The sequence below is a fragment of the Nymphalis io genome, chromosome 11, assembly GCF_905147045.1.
Source record: "Nymphalis io chromosome 11, ilAglIoxx1.1, whole genome shotgun sequence".
Taxonomy (NCBI): Eukaryota; Metazoa; Arthropoda; class Insecta; order Lepidoptera; family Nymphalidae; genus Nymphalis; species Nymphalis io.
This window is the reverse complement of record NC_065898.1, coordinates 7,297,354-7,313,805: the sequence shown is the minus strand read 5'-3', so window position 1 is coordinate 7,313,805 and position 16,452 is coordinate 7,297,354. Positions and strand designations below refer to the sequence as shown.

General features: G+C 30.3%; 1 protein-coding gene across 2 annotated transcripts in view; it reads left to right on the top strand.

Annotated features, from left to right (window-relative positions):
- Positions 1-5,200: 5,200 nt before the first annotated feature.
- The window catches only part of LOC126771964 (transcription factor hamlet-like), an 87,256-nt gene continuing 76,004 nt past the window's right edge, over positions 5,201-16,452 (top strand). Inside the window, exon 1 of one of the 2 annotated variants that reach the window (XM_050492160.1) lies at positions 5,201-5,680. The gene's annotated coding sequence lies outside the window, so the exon portion shown is untranslated. The remainder of the gene's footprint in view (positions 5,681-16,452) is intronic. The other variant, XM_050492159.1, reaches the window with a different exon arrangement.

Here is a 16,452-nt window from a genome sequence, read left to right as displayed (position 1 = left end):
TACAACCTTATAGAGGCTAAAAAAATGATGACTCAAAATGTTTTGCCTTTTATGAAAGCCTCGTAATGGTATATACCTTTGATAAGAAAATAATATAATAATAAGACCGCTTTTTGCAACGTTATAACATAGCCTTGTTTCTAACATTGCAACAAAGATAGCGAACTTAAACATTTAATATTTGAGGTGACACCAAATATAACAAGATACATAGATACGAATCATTCTTTATAAGAATAAATAATAACGAACAATGAAATATTTTTAATAAAGTATAACTATTTGTATTGTATTGACTGCCTCGTTGGTCTAGTGGCTAGCTGTAAGGCTGCAGTCCCGGACGTCCTGGGTTCAATTCCCAGGTCGGGCCAATAAATTTTTATTGGGTTTTTCTGTCAGAAAATTCTCAGTAGCAGCCCGGAGTCTGGAAGTTTGAAGTGTGTTCACTCCCTTGCCTCGGTCGTGTTGGACTGCCGCCCCATCAGATCATGAAAGCTAGAGAAAAAAGTGTGCACCTGTGTTTGCGCACACACTTGTGCCTTGTATAATATATCCTGCGCAGTTGGCTTATCTCTCTTGGGATTGGCCGCCGTGGCTGAAAGCAGTCTGGAGGACATTATTATTACTATTTGTATTACAATTTTTTTTAATTTCAATTTGTATTAAAATTATAATGACAATATGAGCGTATGACGTCACTGTTCAACAAAGTATTTTGCTTAGCATCGGAATGGTATTTTTTTTTAATTGATCAGTTTTTAAAAACTGAACTAAATTAATAAACATTGTTTATATTGGCCTCCTAAGTTTAAGAAGGCGGCCTACGTTTTGCTTGATTTGATAGACCTTTTTTGATTAGTCCGATGTTTTGTAGTTATTCATATGATAAAAAGAACAAACCACTAACTACTGGTTAAATTTTTGTTTGCGTAATCGATTACCAGTTACAGATTGAAGCCGGTTTCTCTTTTACAAGTCTTCTTGTTTGTGATAATGGCTGTTTTTTATTCGATAACTGTCGATTATTGTTTTCGAGATTACCTACATTGTTCTTACCGCGAAGTGTGCATTTTCAGAAGCGAGTTATATATAAAATAATGTGCTTAAATCTTAGTTTCGTTGCTTAGTTTTTTCTTAATGATTTATCTGTCTACCTTTTAGTATTATATGAATGTATAAAAAGTAAATGTTAATTTGTCTGCAGAAATTATAATTGTAAATTTCAATATTTAAAGAATTAAAAATAATAATTTTTAAAAGCTTAGTCTGAATTTAAATTCGTCGGACCGTTATCAAAATACAAGTACAGATTTGCATATAGTGCACAAATCTTAATATGCATGATAAATTGAATTGAGAAACTAGTCAAGTGCGAGTTTGCGCGCTTGATATATTTCTAAAAAAGAAAAAAAAAATTAAAACCTATTGCATTACTAATTACATCATGTTACTTTAAAGTAAAAAATACAACTAAATTTATTAATTGTTATTGGTTTCAAAGTACTACGAAATATGCAAATTATAAAAAATGCTTTTAAAGAAATAAAAAAGAAAAGTTTCACTTTTTTATTGTTATCTAGTTTATTTTTTTATCGTTAACTATTCAATTTTTAAGTCCCTTATTCGACAGGAAGTTAGTTAAAAATCTATTACAAAATTCTACCTTCACAGGTATTCCCAAAAGCGAATCAATAAATACATCGTAAACTTAAATGTTAGCAGTGAAAGAGAGTATATTATGACATTATATTAATAACTTCGATTGCGGATCCCAAAATATTAAACAAAGTTCTTTATACTGCACAGTTTTATTAGGAGTTGTAACCATTCGATAGTATCTGAATTCTTAGCTCGTTGGCCTTGACAGATTATAACTTATTTCAAAAGGATAGTGTCTTAAACTATACTTTTAATAAAAATTTATGACCGACAACCATTTATACAGGATATCACATACAGATAAAATTATATTTTTTTTATTATGTAAATATTTGTTGATCAGTATTTAAATAAAAACGTTTAGCTGTAATCGATCATCAGAAGTAAATTATACATTTATTTTTCAGTTATTGCTGGATGCTAATACTTTAAAAGAAACAAACAAATATAATACATGAAATAAATAATTATTTTATTTTTTTATTGTAGTACATGATACAAAGTGATTAATGAATGTGATATTAGAAGAAGGGTCCTAAATCTGGATGGTCATGTAAATAAAATAGGAAGAATGAGGATGTCTAGAGAACATGAGAATAAAGATAAAAAAAACACTGCATCGATCCCAAACAAATACGATATAGGCAAACGTACAATGCACCCAACATTCAACCAACACAACCTACACCCAACATTCATCGCTTCCGTGATGCTCAATTGACAATGACTTTTAGTCTTCCAGCGGATTGTGAAATTGGTCACTTGTTCATTATAATTAGTCACTTCCAATATTTATGCGAATTTGGTTGCTATAATTGGTGCCAAATGCATTCGCAATGATCTACCGAATCATGATTGTAAACGATCGAGTTTTAGTTACATTTCCTCGTTTCCTTCGTTCCTATTCATATACAAGCGACTTTGAAACCTACGCCTCGTCGACAAATCTACTTTACGTATGCTAAACGAATTATTTCTTAATTATAATAAGTGAAAATTAACCAACTATGCTAATTAATCAAACTGTTTTACTGTCGAAAATATGTAACAAATTTTCATGTACTTCAAAATGAGGAGGTCAAGAGGACAAGACAAGGTGAGACGTTGCTCTATGTACTTTTAAAAATGAACTCATACCTCGTAATTTATCCAAGAACAAAGATCAAATTAAAGTAAAGTGTACACCCGAGACCATGAACACTTTACTACCGATGTATTTCATTTATTTAACACAAAAACTTACAAGGCGATCGTGATCTTGTAAGCACAGTGGAAAATTTAAATATATATTGATACTTGTAATTTGTTTTTATAAACTTATTATTATTATCAATTTATCTCAGTATATGTATTGCTATGCGCAAGCGATCCCGGGGCGCTCCTCGTTAAGACGGAAAGGGTACCGCTAGATTTTTAGTAGGAATTCCGATGTTCAGACCGTACTCCGACTATTATACACACTAATATCCCGTGGGGGTAACGCGTAAAACGTTGTTTAGCGTGAAAAAAAAAGAACTAAAGAAAACCCCGAATGTAGCTCGTTTAAGCAACTATCGCAATTTAAATACTCAATTTCCCTCAAAATAATATGGAAGATGAGAGCTCATAAAATAATTTAATTACAGATTATTTTAAACTAAAAATTAAAGTTTTAAATTACTGTTTGTTTCGTTATATCTATTATATGAGATAGATTAATGGAAATACTTGATTTATTATTAAAAATCGTATCGAATCTTACGACATACCTTGCTATGAATTTTCGTAGAAGAAAAAAAGTACCAGATATAGCGGTTTACGCAACGACGATTATTCTTGTAATACAAATTATACAATACAGATAATCAATTAGGATTCTAATAGAGTTAGTAAACGCACATAATTATTTTAATAAAAATTAATAATAAAAAAATAGTATCAACTATTATTCCAAGAATTAGTTATGCGACTAGCTATAATAAATATTGTACTGAGGCATTTTTGTGCGTATTGACTTATACTTTTCATTAGTTTTTTGTTTATCATACCAAATATCCGTAGTATTTAACGGATGAAAATAACTGGAGATCAAAAGCTTAAGTCTATGACTTAATCGTTCTTACGTTAGATCCATACAGTAATAAGCGAAACAAAGAATCAATATATACCAACGTTGTACATCTAAATTATAATCGTTCTTCGTATCTCGGACTTTCTTCTAATAAAATTACAATATAACCGATCATTGTTCATTTAGAAGAAAAAATAACTCAGACATAGATCTTTTTTTTCATGCAAAACACATCAGAAGCCTACGGCATATCTTATGTATTACCGTTTGTTAGGTATTGCGCTGTCTGTCTTGCAATCACATCAAAGCCGTCATGACTCTTGATAATTGAGTCCTATATCTTAAAATTCAAGTCTTAAAAAAGCTTTCATCTTGAAAATTACATTTTGGTCTCATTTTGAAATATTAAATAAGCTATAATTTCATACGATTCCTGCGAATATGATTTAATGTCATGACTTTATTCGTTAACAAGACATCGGCGTAGGCCCGAGGCCGTGAACCAGTAATTCATTGTTTGGTTACTTTAACCGCTTTTTATTGAATCAAAACCAATTTATTTACTTACACCGCAAATTACGACATTTATCGATTTTCGAGAAACTGTAATTATGGCTTAATATTTTATTTTCCAATTCGTATTCTATAGGTAAATCAATAACGCTGAAATATTATATGTATATCCATTTTATAATTAAAAACATTTGTAACATGAAAAATATGTTTTTAAGATAGAGATTAGTTACATTTCATTATGAGCAATGACTTGTACTTTAGGTAGGTTGCTCATAGAATTTGTATTGATTTCAAAAGCCAAAGGACTCAAAAAAACAATGATAAAATGTCTACGACCAAAGTCCACTCGAACAGCGTCCGAAAAGTTGTGCACAAAACTCATAAATAACAATATACTAAGATATAATACTACAAGTTTAATAATAAAACACTTTTTTTATTTTAAAAACTAAGATACCTTTCATCTTTAAAGCTAAGTAAACGTGCTTCCATCTACGATAATTATTTTACGAAGAATTTCAATGAAATTTTTAGACAAAAAAATCCGTATCTCGGACTATTAAAAAGAAACTCAAAGCTTATTACGCTATTATCTTTTAACCATTAACACCACTAACTTATGAAAGACAATTGTTATTATAAAAAGTTGTATAAATATTTTTAATTTATCTCATACAAAAGACATCAACGAACAATCGCTAAAATGCGTATTTAATTAAATTAAGTAAATATAAATAAAATATAAGACTTTTTAATAGATAGGAACTATAAGATAAGTCTACATTGAACATGCATACTGTAATAACCACACAGCATAGTACAAATTGCTTATCAACTATGCAATCATTCGACCAGTCACAACCATATTGGTTAGCGATGTCAAAGACGTAAAAACGGGAAAATGTTGGACTTATGACTAGTACGATGTGCACGGGGCGGCGTCGCGCCCGCGACTGTGCTATCGTTCAAACCTCGAGTACCGTTAGAGGGAGAGGGAGTGAGATAGCGTAGCCCGTGCGAGTGAGATGCCAGCCGCGCCCCGTCCGAGCCATCCGGAAGCCTCGCTGAAACTGGACCGTTTTCTTTTCTTGTTATTATTGAGATCGGCTCTCAAGTTCTGTTGTTGTCGCGCGGCGCGCCGCTCGCGCTGATAACGCGATGCCACGCCGGCCTGCACACGCGCATGCTCAGCTTTAAGCTCGCTCGCTCTATCTCAACCCCAGTGATGGAATGGATATTCAATGTTCTGTGGTACTGACTTAACGGATATTGTGATTGATTTTTTGAAGTTGGAACGTAGTGATAACAGTGAAAACATTTTGTGTTTATAATTAACTCTCGCATTATATTAAGGATTATCGGACTTTTATATTTCTATAATAATAGTGGTATTTGAATTAAAATATTAAGTACTGCTGAAGGATAGCATCAAGTATATTTCTTCTAAAAAGGTAGGTCAAACATTATTTATTTGTCTTAAAATGTTTTATATGCTAAAAAATGTACGGGATTATATTAAATAATATAAACGCGAATAATAATAATAATAATAAAAAGGTTAATTTAAATTATTAAATATGAACTTTCAACATAATTTTATGACTATAAATATTAAACAAATTAATAAATCTTCGATTTTAATATAATTATTTTCTATTTACAAAAAAAATAAGACTTCAATTATTTTACCTTTATACCAAAAAAATATAAATCAAAGCGAATAAATAAATTAATAGTTCATTGACTAATTCTGAAAATATACGGCAATAAAAATTATTCAAGTTATAGTCTAATCTATTAAACCATTAATCGTGTAACTATCAGCAGCTATAGTTAAATTAGTTTTGATGACACTAATGTATTAATTAACTATCACATGCATTAAATATTCGAAATTTATTGGTTTTTAATTATATAATACATATATTTAGAAGACGATTAATCATTTATGTATCAAAATGAATTTATGAAAATACATATTAGAATTATATGCTATTTATTCAAAATCTTTTAATTAATCACCGTTACTGGTTTTGTATTCATAAAAATCATAAATTATTTTCTTAAAACAAAACTAAACTAGCTATAGGCAATAGAAATCATCCCGTCAACCTTGCCCTACGGCGCACGCGCATAAAAAAACCCAAATAAAACTTAAGAACGGTTTCACTACGATTTTCACTCCGTACTTCAATAACTAAATTAAAAAAAAATGAACAAGATTATTCGACCTAGTAAACCAGAAAGTGAGTATAAAAGCCGCCCGCCGCCGCCCGCCGGCCGTCGGTCAGAACATTTTTTGTTCGTGTTTTGCTTATTGTATCCGCACTTGTATTTCGGGACGTGCTTCATTGGCTTAACGCATTTTTTCTCTATTTATATTATCATTCTCAACATTACAAATTGACTTTCTCACCAACGGAGGGAAAAATCTTCATTTTTCACTTAAGTAATAAATAGCCCGTAGAATTACAACTGTTATAAAATAGTTTATAATTTGTTTTTGATTTTGCAATTACTTTAACTTAAAAAATAAATATTTCTTGCCAGCTTGAAAGTTTTTAAATTAAAATATCAAGCTAAATATCAGACTAAAAATTAAAATAATAATAATTTTATTTTGACATGCAATATACAAACGGAATTATAAAAGTGACTAAGATATACATTCTGAGTTTGTACATTGGTAAGGTTTTAAGCAAAAAAAGATTATTAGCGGTCTACAAACGGTACAACTGTGTCAACAATTATAAAAATATATCCTAAGAATTAGTTACCACCTGAAGTCAGTTATCATTGACACCGTGCGTAAACTAACGGAATGTCGGTATATTACAATTATTTAACATTACAAAATAATTATTGATTAATTTTTGATATTTAAAAACTCGTGTACAAAGAAAAGTTTCATATAAATTCCAAATAATAATAAACATTACATAAATAAAATTTACTGGTGGTAGGGCTTTGTGCAAGCTCGTCTGGGTAGGTACCACCCACTCATCAGATATTCTACCGCAAAACAGCAATACTTGATATTGTTGTGTTCCGGTTTGAAGGGTGAGTGAGCCAGTGTAATTACAGGCACAAGGGACATAAAATCTTAGTTCCCAAGGTTGGTGGCGCATTGGATATGTAAGCGATGGTTGACATTTCTTACAATGCCAATGTCTAAGAGCGTTGGTGACCACTTACCATCAGGTGGCCCATATGCTCGTCCGCCTTCCTATTCTATAAAAAAAAAAAAAAAAAAATAATAAGCAGACTTAAAATCTTTTATTTTCAAAAGGCAAAAAGCAATTTTTCTTTCTTATTAAGATAAATCTCTCCAACACTGATGAATAGTACGTATCAATATAAATAATAAATTAAAAAAATATTCTTCAGGTAGTTTTTCTTTATCAGTTTACGTTTAATGAATATTACAATAGAAAGTGAAATGCTTATATAGTGATATAACTGCCGATACACGTCCACAATCTAAATAATTACCAACCTAATAAGAATATCGTTTATCAGCCATCGCTCATTGCAAAGGCAATTTATATCCCCCAAATTTTATTTTTATTTTATATAAAACAAGACATAGACACCGATATTTTATGGATCAGTATTGCATCGATTGCAATCGCTTTGAGCCGTCAAAAGTCAATCATACTTTCTTTAACCATTTCTCACTGGCCACTGATCAAGATTGCAATAAAGAAAAAAAAAATAAACCGGCTGGACTGAAAATGCTATGTCATCTCTGTTATTATAAAATAAAAAAATAATAATTAAACATTTCGCTTTCACTGTTATTGCAGAATGGGTGCGTAGAGTTAGATAACTGACAGACCTGTCTTTTTTAATTTCGATCTACCTGATCCATGGCGACAATATTCCGGTTTATTATCGATATGTCCCGCGGATGGACGTTTTAAAATATTATTTTAATTATTACGTAATCAACGCATATGGGGACGCTTTTATTACTTTCGAACGATTCTATTCCTGATATTATCTGTATATAGCGATATATAATATATTTTATTCGATTAGTCTATATATATATAATTAAATATATTAAAAATAAAAATAGATTATTTTCAAATATAATTAATTATTACAAAGTTTGCAAATAAATATAATTTTTTTATTATTTAACAAATATACACGGTCGCTGGAGCTCTGACAATATTGCATACATCTTTAATTGATCTTACTAAAAACGTCGTAAAAATAAACACGTAAATGGAAACAAGCTATAAAATGAAAAATATAAATAAATACGAATACAAATTTTAATGAATACGAACAAAACAGTATATTTAAAATATATAACATTATGTATATAATGTCTTAATAAGAATTCTTTTTATTCTGAATCGTGCCTTAACGATCGTACAGCCATATCATTTAAATATTAACAGCGGTTATGCCTTAGTCACAAAATTAACTCTGGTAGGTGTGACAACAGATGATTTCAAAACGACTTGATACATTTGCATATAATTGCAGTTCGCTTCTAATTATCTTTAGGTCCTGCATCATGCATGTTTATTCCTTTCCTAGTACTAGAATATGAATAACAATGTGCCTTAGACGAACATTTGCGACGGGATGTCGTTCGATTCTAAGAAATAATTATCTAATAAATTGTGTTATGTAATTTAATAGGTATATATTTATTTGTTTAAACTATGTACATACATTTTTATAATATACAAAATAAAAAAAAAAAAACAAAACACACATTAAAAATTTATAGCAACAACACGACGTCAAAAAGATTATCCCTTGCCATTGTACCCAAGATGCTGGCACTATTGCCTCTCTGCACCTTTAAATTAATTGTATTTTTTTTAAATTAATATTACTTCATAAGCTGTTTCCATTGCCGTCGTTCCTTAACAAGTTTTTTGTCTATTGTTCTATTAATTTTTCATAGTTCAGTTACATTTATATTCTAACGGACTTCCTTATTAACGTTGTTTAACATTTGATTAGTTAAACAATGCTGTGTCTCCTTCTTTCGAATATCAAATAAATAATGACAGAAGGAGCGAAAACAGTGTTTGTTTACACGGTGGCTATTTAAGCAACCTTTATAAGTAAGGCAGTTAGTGTACATCAACCTAATTTCATTACTGAATTTCTATTTATCATTAATACTCATTCAATAGTTGCACATGTATTAAGGCACAATTCGTTTCTTTTTTTAAACAAAAGATATTAAATTATCATCAAATCAATATTAAATACATAAGATACAACTCCGCATATCAAGTTAAAAATGTAATTGTAATTGGGTAGAAGATGCTTAAAAGATAAACTATATTAGTAGTTAGACCACTAATATACTATTTTTTTAACTAAGTACCTACGACATATTATGTAACGCTGTTTATCTAATAAATAGAATGACATATTTAAGTCCTAAGGTTATGTTATGTATATATTGGTACGCCTCATTTGTAATATAGAAATAAAGACACATTTATGTACAATGTACTTGTATTGTTGAATATTTCTAAATAATTTTAATAAAACTACAATATTGAAAAAAAACATCGGATCTTTTTTCAACGGGGGGAAATGTCTAATGAAGACAAACATATTTTTAGATTTCACCAAAATTTCCATTGTGAGAAAATAGAAGTATCGTTTACAAACCATTACGATAATCAGCGATAACACGTTAACCGCTTTTAATACTACAAATTAACGGGCAAGAGATGGTAACTAGTTATTCAATAGGCACAATGCGAAGATGTTATCGCTAGAGGCATTTCGATGCTAAGTACTATTCACCCATTTGCGACGATACCATCATCCCCGGTTTGTTCTGAGCTATCTCAGGTCACAATGTATAAGTAAATTCTACCTTTATGAGTAATCTTGATAGGAAAAATGTTGGAGACGTAATTTAATTAACCTACATATCATTTACTTTTGTACGAGTGTAAATAATTGGTTGTGTCGTATGTTATTTATATAATATTATTATAAAGTAAATTTAAAATTCTAATATTTTAATGAATATTATTAAATAAACAATTATTAAAATAATAAATCTCTAATTCACAATTATGCGTTGATGTTTTAACCTACACGATGTAAAAAATGCATTAAATCAAAAGGCGATTCGCGAAACAAAATCTGTCGCTAAGACGATTGGGTAAATTTATTCGTCTACTGCATCAGACACATGAATCACGATGCAGTAAACAAATTTGATACTAAAAGGGGTGAATTTGTGATACATTTGATAGATAGCGCATGCGAATTTGACTTCATAATGTTTCAACCCGAACAGCGCCTTCAGCGAAAATTGTATGCGCTCATACTCAACGTAAAAAGAATTTGAAACATAGACAGAAGTGTCTAATAAAAATTCAAGGAAATTCGAAATAGTCTGCACTTGAGTACATCACTCAGATTGTAAAAAAATGCACAGACGGCGATATAGACAGAGGTGTATAATTTTTAGATTCATTTTCATAATGTGCAGTCAAACGTCTGAGGTCAACACCGTACATGAAAATACCTATATTAAATGCCCGGTATGATGTCATCAAATATGTACTGATTTGTTTGTGTGCTATGAAAGATATATCAATGATTTAAAAAAGAACAATCCTTTATCGGTTTTGTATATGTGTAGAAATTAAAATATCATCGTTGTGTGCATACACACTAACAACATTTACTTTTTGACAGCTTAATAATATTAAGTGTAATTCTTTAGTTATTATACATTATACATTAATAATGTCCTCCAGACCGATTTCTGCCACGGCGGCTAATCTCAAGAGAGATTAGCCAACTACGCAGGAGATATTATAGTGCACAAGTGTCTGTGCAAACACAGGTGCACTCTCTCTTCCCTCACTCTCATAATCCGATTGGACGGCAATCCGACACGACCGGAAAGAGTTCAAACACAGGACCAACGGCTTAACGTGCTTTCCGAGTCACGGGAGTACACACTTCCAACTTCCAGACTACGTGTTGCTATTGAGAATTTTCTGACAGAAAAACTCAATAACTTCATATTGGCCCGACCGGGGAATTGAACTCAGGACCTCCGGGTCTGCGGCCGTACATCAACCCACTAGACCAACGAGGCATTACATTATACATACAGTCAGAACATTATACATTATATCTATGTATAATAGCTCAAAAAGTCACGAAGATATATTTTATTCTAATATCAAACAATGGAAATCACTTACCAATCAAGTCTAGTGCACTATTTGAACGATTGACTTAATTTATTAAATAAAAAACTGAACTTTCACAAGATAACATTATTAAGCTTTTGAGTTTTTTTAACTTCTCTATTTGACTGTACCTCGTTTAAAAAAAAACATAACGTCTTAGATATAGATAGGTGATAGTAAATTAATATCCGAAACATCAATTTGGTTTTAATGTTTGCAAATTTTTATATATACTTAAATCTTACTAATGTTTTTATATGAAAGGTGGTCAACATTTCCTTATCGATTTGATTGAGATATCACTTTTATCCGGACATCCGTTTTACATCTCTATGCTACAACCATCAGCTAAGGATATCATCGCTCAAACTTGATATATTAAGGCGAAGCATCTGTAACAAATTAAAATATTTATGATGTATGCTAGTTAGAGTAAAACACTTGACTTCCATTGTTAAAAAGTAAATTTTAATTAAATCATAAAAACCGTTATGTTTTAAATTATGAGTATACTTATTATAAATCAAAATGGTTCAATTCAATTCAAATGGGTAGCTGCGATTGTAAAAATATAAATATAAGCATTTTCAATAATGAAACAATATCAAAGTGCAAGATTCTGTAAAAAATTAGTAAAGGTACGCATAAATGTGGTTAGTATTAAAATATTAAAAAAATTAACGTCTCAATTATTGTTTATAAAAACACAATAGATTGTTAACAAAATAATATATTTTAAAGTAAAAGCAGACAACTTACAATGCTGTTTTTTAGTCTGTGGTATATTTTCAAAGTGTTATTTGACTTGCTTGGCCTTAAATGATCTAAAAGATGTTTAAAATAGATAGTAATATAGAGAAACGGTTACGTCCGCTCCAAGCAAAGTAGATCCAATGATAACAAACAGTACCATACGTAACATTTATTGCAAAAATATTTAAAATCCTATGATAGATTAAAAATCTCAATCAAAATTTATTTCAACGTTTCTACTTAGGTACAAAAACCGTATAAGTTTTATCAAAATGGTCACAAAATGATTTTTTATTATTTTTTCTTTTAATAAAATATAAAAAATATTATACAAAAAAAACTATTTATATTGATAACTTAAGTAAATTTTATAAACATTAAATTATAAATCTTTAATCTATATTAATAAAAAGTTATTAACAGCTTTGTTTAAGCTTAATAAGTCTTCTTTTCCGTCCGTAACAGCCTTTGAATGTCCCACTGCTGGGCTGAAGGCCTCCTCTCCCTTTTTGAAGAAAAGGTTTGGAGCTTATTCCACCACGCTGCTCCAATGCGGGTTGGTGGAATACACATGCGGCAGAATTTCAGTGAAATTAGACACATGCAGGTTTCCTCACGATGTTTTCCTTCACCGTAAATCACGAGATGAATTATAATCACAAATTAAGCACATGAAAATTCAGTGGTGCTTGCCCGGGTTTGAACCTACGATCATCGATTAAGATTCACGCGTTCTTACCACTTCTTTTGAAAACATTGTAATAAATACAAGAAAATATTAAGCGAAGCAACAATTCAAGTTGTAGTTCGTACAAGCTAGTTTAAAGATAAATCTATTAATATGATTAATTTTATTGAATCGACTTAAATAAATCTAACCCTAATATGCACGAGATACGTGAGTCAAGACCGCCAGTACCCAGCTACACGTCTTACCTACAGACCTAGTTGTCTGGGCTCATATTGTTCACACGTGTTTTAAGTTCACAAAAACATCACTCTCATTATCTTTGCGTATATACGTCTTCTGATATTGCGTAACGTACCCAAGTTAACCACATAGATGGCAATCGGTCTATGGGAATCCGATTGTTCAACACAAACGTGTTCACACACATGAATACTGACATTAGGGACTATATTGCATACCTTGTTATGATCAGCTAATTCAACACGCAGAAAAACTAATTAGGTTTGACTTGCAACTCTGATACTAGCGATTTACTTGTGGGATTGCAATTTGTTATTGTTTAAAAATTCTTTTGATTAATAAAAACAAGAGTTGCTAAAACTATGTAAATCGTGCAATTTTTCTTTTTTTTGCTAAAACTATGTAATCGTTCAATGCACGTAGCATTTCATAGATATTTTTTTCTCTTAATTGTGCATCATATAATTAGAATTTTGTATTTACATAAAACATGTAATCATGACTATTTGTAGTTCTTAGTTTTTAATTTTCTATCACATTACGTGATACCTACTTAATTAAATATTTATATAAACGTACATAGTAAGACGTGGCTGTATCAAATATCAGTAATACGTATAACAATTCCATAAAATTATAAGACAAAATATGTATTTTCGTAATTTTAATTTTCGCACATCGGTTTTCCTTGCTACGCCGCAACAGACATGAAGTATAATATCATTCAAGCTATAAATGCATGGTTCGGTACCTAAAGATGTCCATGGACAAGTACGTTATATTAATATTATAATGGCTAAACATTACACATTTTTATATTTATATAACAGTTATTATAAGCCTATGATGACAGAAACTAGCTGAACTATAAAATAGATATTTAATTTAAAAATAAAATAGTTTTAATTAATTAAACGTCACTCTCGATTTCGTTTGAGTAAAATCGTTTCGCTATAGGCATTATCGTGATTTTTAACAATAAACCAGAAATCTCCCATTGGCGTGCGAAATCGTGAAAAATTAATGTTACGTAACCAACGGCCGTCTAATTGCCGTTACAGATTGTTATAAAACCGATCAATTGTTACATTTAGTTAGGTGATTCCAAACTAGGGCAGTCAGCATCTTCTCCATGGATTTTCGCTTTTAACGAATATTTAACGCACGTAGTGGCCTTTATGCGATATCGTCATCCACGCCAGTTTTTAAAACAGGGAAAATTTTTCAAAAAAATGGGTTGACGTGGTATTTTTGAAGAATTATAAATCCTCTTCAATGACCGTCCTTAAAGATTTCACCAAATCCCTAATGCAGATGTAGGTCTCCAGTTTCAGAGCCCTAATTTTTTTGTTACAAAATATATTTTTATAACTTTTCCGCTCAGCTTATTAAGAATATATGTATTTGAAACATATGACGAGGTAATGCTTTGAATAAGAAAAAATAAATTTCGAAAATATACAAATTTAGTTGTCCAAAACGAATGTAATTGAATCCCTATTTTACTATTAAGCACATTCTTTCACGTTTCGCCTTTACCCAATTATTATGTTTCTTATCTCTACCGAAATCTACAAGCAACAAATTAACCACAACATATGAGCACACGTAAAAATCTATAAGGGATTTTAATTTAAACTTTTAAGAGAATTATCGCAGATAAAATTAATGAAATCGTGTGAAATATAAATCAGTTACGATTAATGGTGCAAGGTTTTAATTGGTCGGAATGCCTTCGCATAATTTTAATATTCAGTTTAAGTCGTTTTCAATGAATTTCGGTCACGAAGATAACGAAATTAACCAATTATCTTGAGGGTTGACTACTGTAATGTTCGAGTAGGCGAAAATAATTAAGTTTGTTTTAAATTTTAACCATGAAGGTCACAAAGTAAGATTATTTTAAGTTATATGTGATACTAATAGTCTATAAAATTTAGTCAATCAATTGAGAAAAATAAGGAATTATCCGAAAGTAGCAGCTTGTAAATGTACCTGTGCTAAGGCGTCTTCTCTTTTTGGAGATGTAGAGCTTATTCCACCACACTACTCCAATAGTTGACGGTTCATATACAACAGCAAATTTTTACCACCGAATACAAAATGAATTATAAATTAAAATTAAGAACAAGAAACTTCAGTGATGTTGTACCGGCCTTTTCCTTGAGTCTACAATTGGTTAAGGATAACGTACTCTAGCTACTGGGCCATCTCGTCTCTTACTACAAAGTTATCCATATATAAACCACATACTTACAAAAAACGATTCATCAAATAATCTAAATCTATACAAAAGATAAAATCACCATCAAATACTACAGAATATATAAAATAGCTTTAATTTAAATCCAAAACATCACTTAATCTTCGTTTAGAATATCAATGCTTTAAAGTAAATGGCACTTAAAATAATTATTGACAAAACCGACATCATATTTATGAAACAGAAAACGTTTTCCCGATAAAATATAATCATACCTGTGCAACTAAGATCGATACCGTTTAAATATTCAACGCGCCCTCCTATAATTCATTGAGGCTTTAAATTCATTTATGCATAGTGGCCATGATTATACGGAGCTTAATAAGAACGTCCAGTTTGCACGTGGAAAATACTAAGAGACTAAATATTATGTGAGCAATTTAAACAAGACAGTATAAAAAATAAAGTAAAATTATTCATAACATTACGACTTAAAATTCTATTGGCGTTTTCATAAAACAAGGACGCAAATGATTAAGTCGAACTAAACCATCGTTCGGAATCATAATAGTTTGAATACTATAACAGTATACGTACAGAGTGCATATTATTAACTTTTTATTAATAAAAAAACTGTAAAGGATTTGTTATCACATCCAGTTTATAACAGGAAATTGCAAACAATATATTATCAACTTATAAACAGCATATCAACGACTTCGATTAATAAAAAAATATTAAAAGATATAATTTTACTATTCGATATCTCTACAAGACAAAATACCAAAAATATCGACATCTTCCTCATTATATATCCAATCTAATAACTTTTTCACAACTTTTGGATTTTCCGTTGGCTCGATAAGTTTATCTAAAATATAATTGACTATAATACAACCTAGTCATTACTCAGATATCAACCAAAATTTACATGAGACCTTCAAATAAAACTAGGCCAAGAAAAATGTTAATCAATGTATATTTGTTTATCAAAACGATGACAGCTTGTTGTTATACTAATGACATTTGACAAGACATAATATCCTTGAAAAATCATGTATACGAGCATAGCTTATAAGCGTTTCATTATAGAATAATGAAAAGTTTTTTTAATAAGAAAGTAGTATTCATT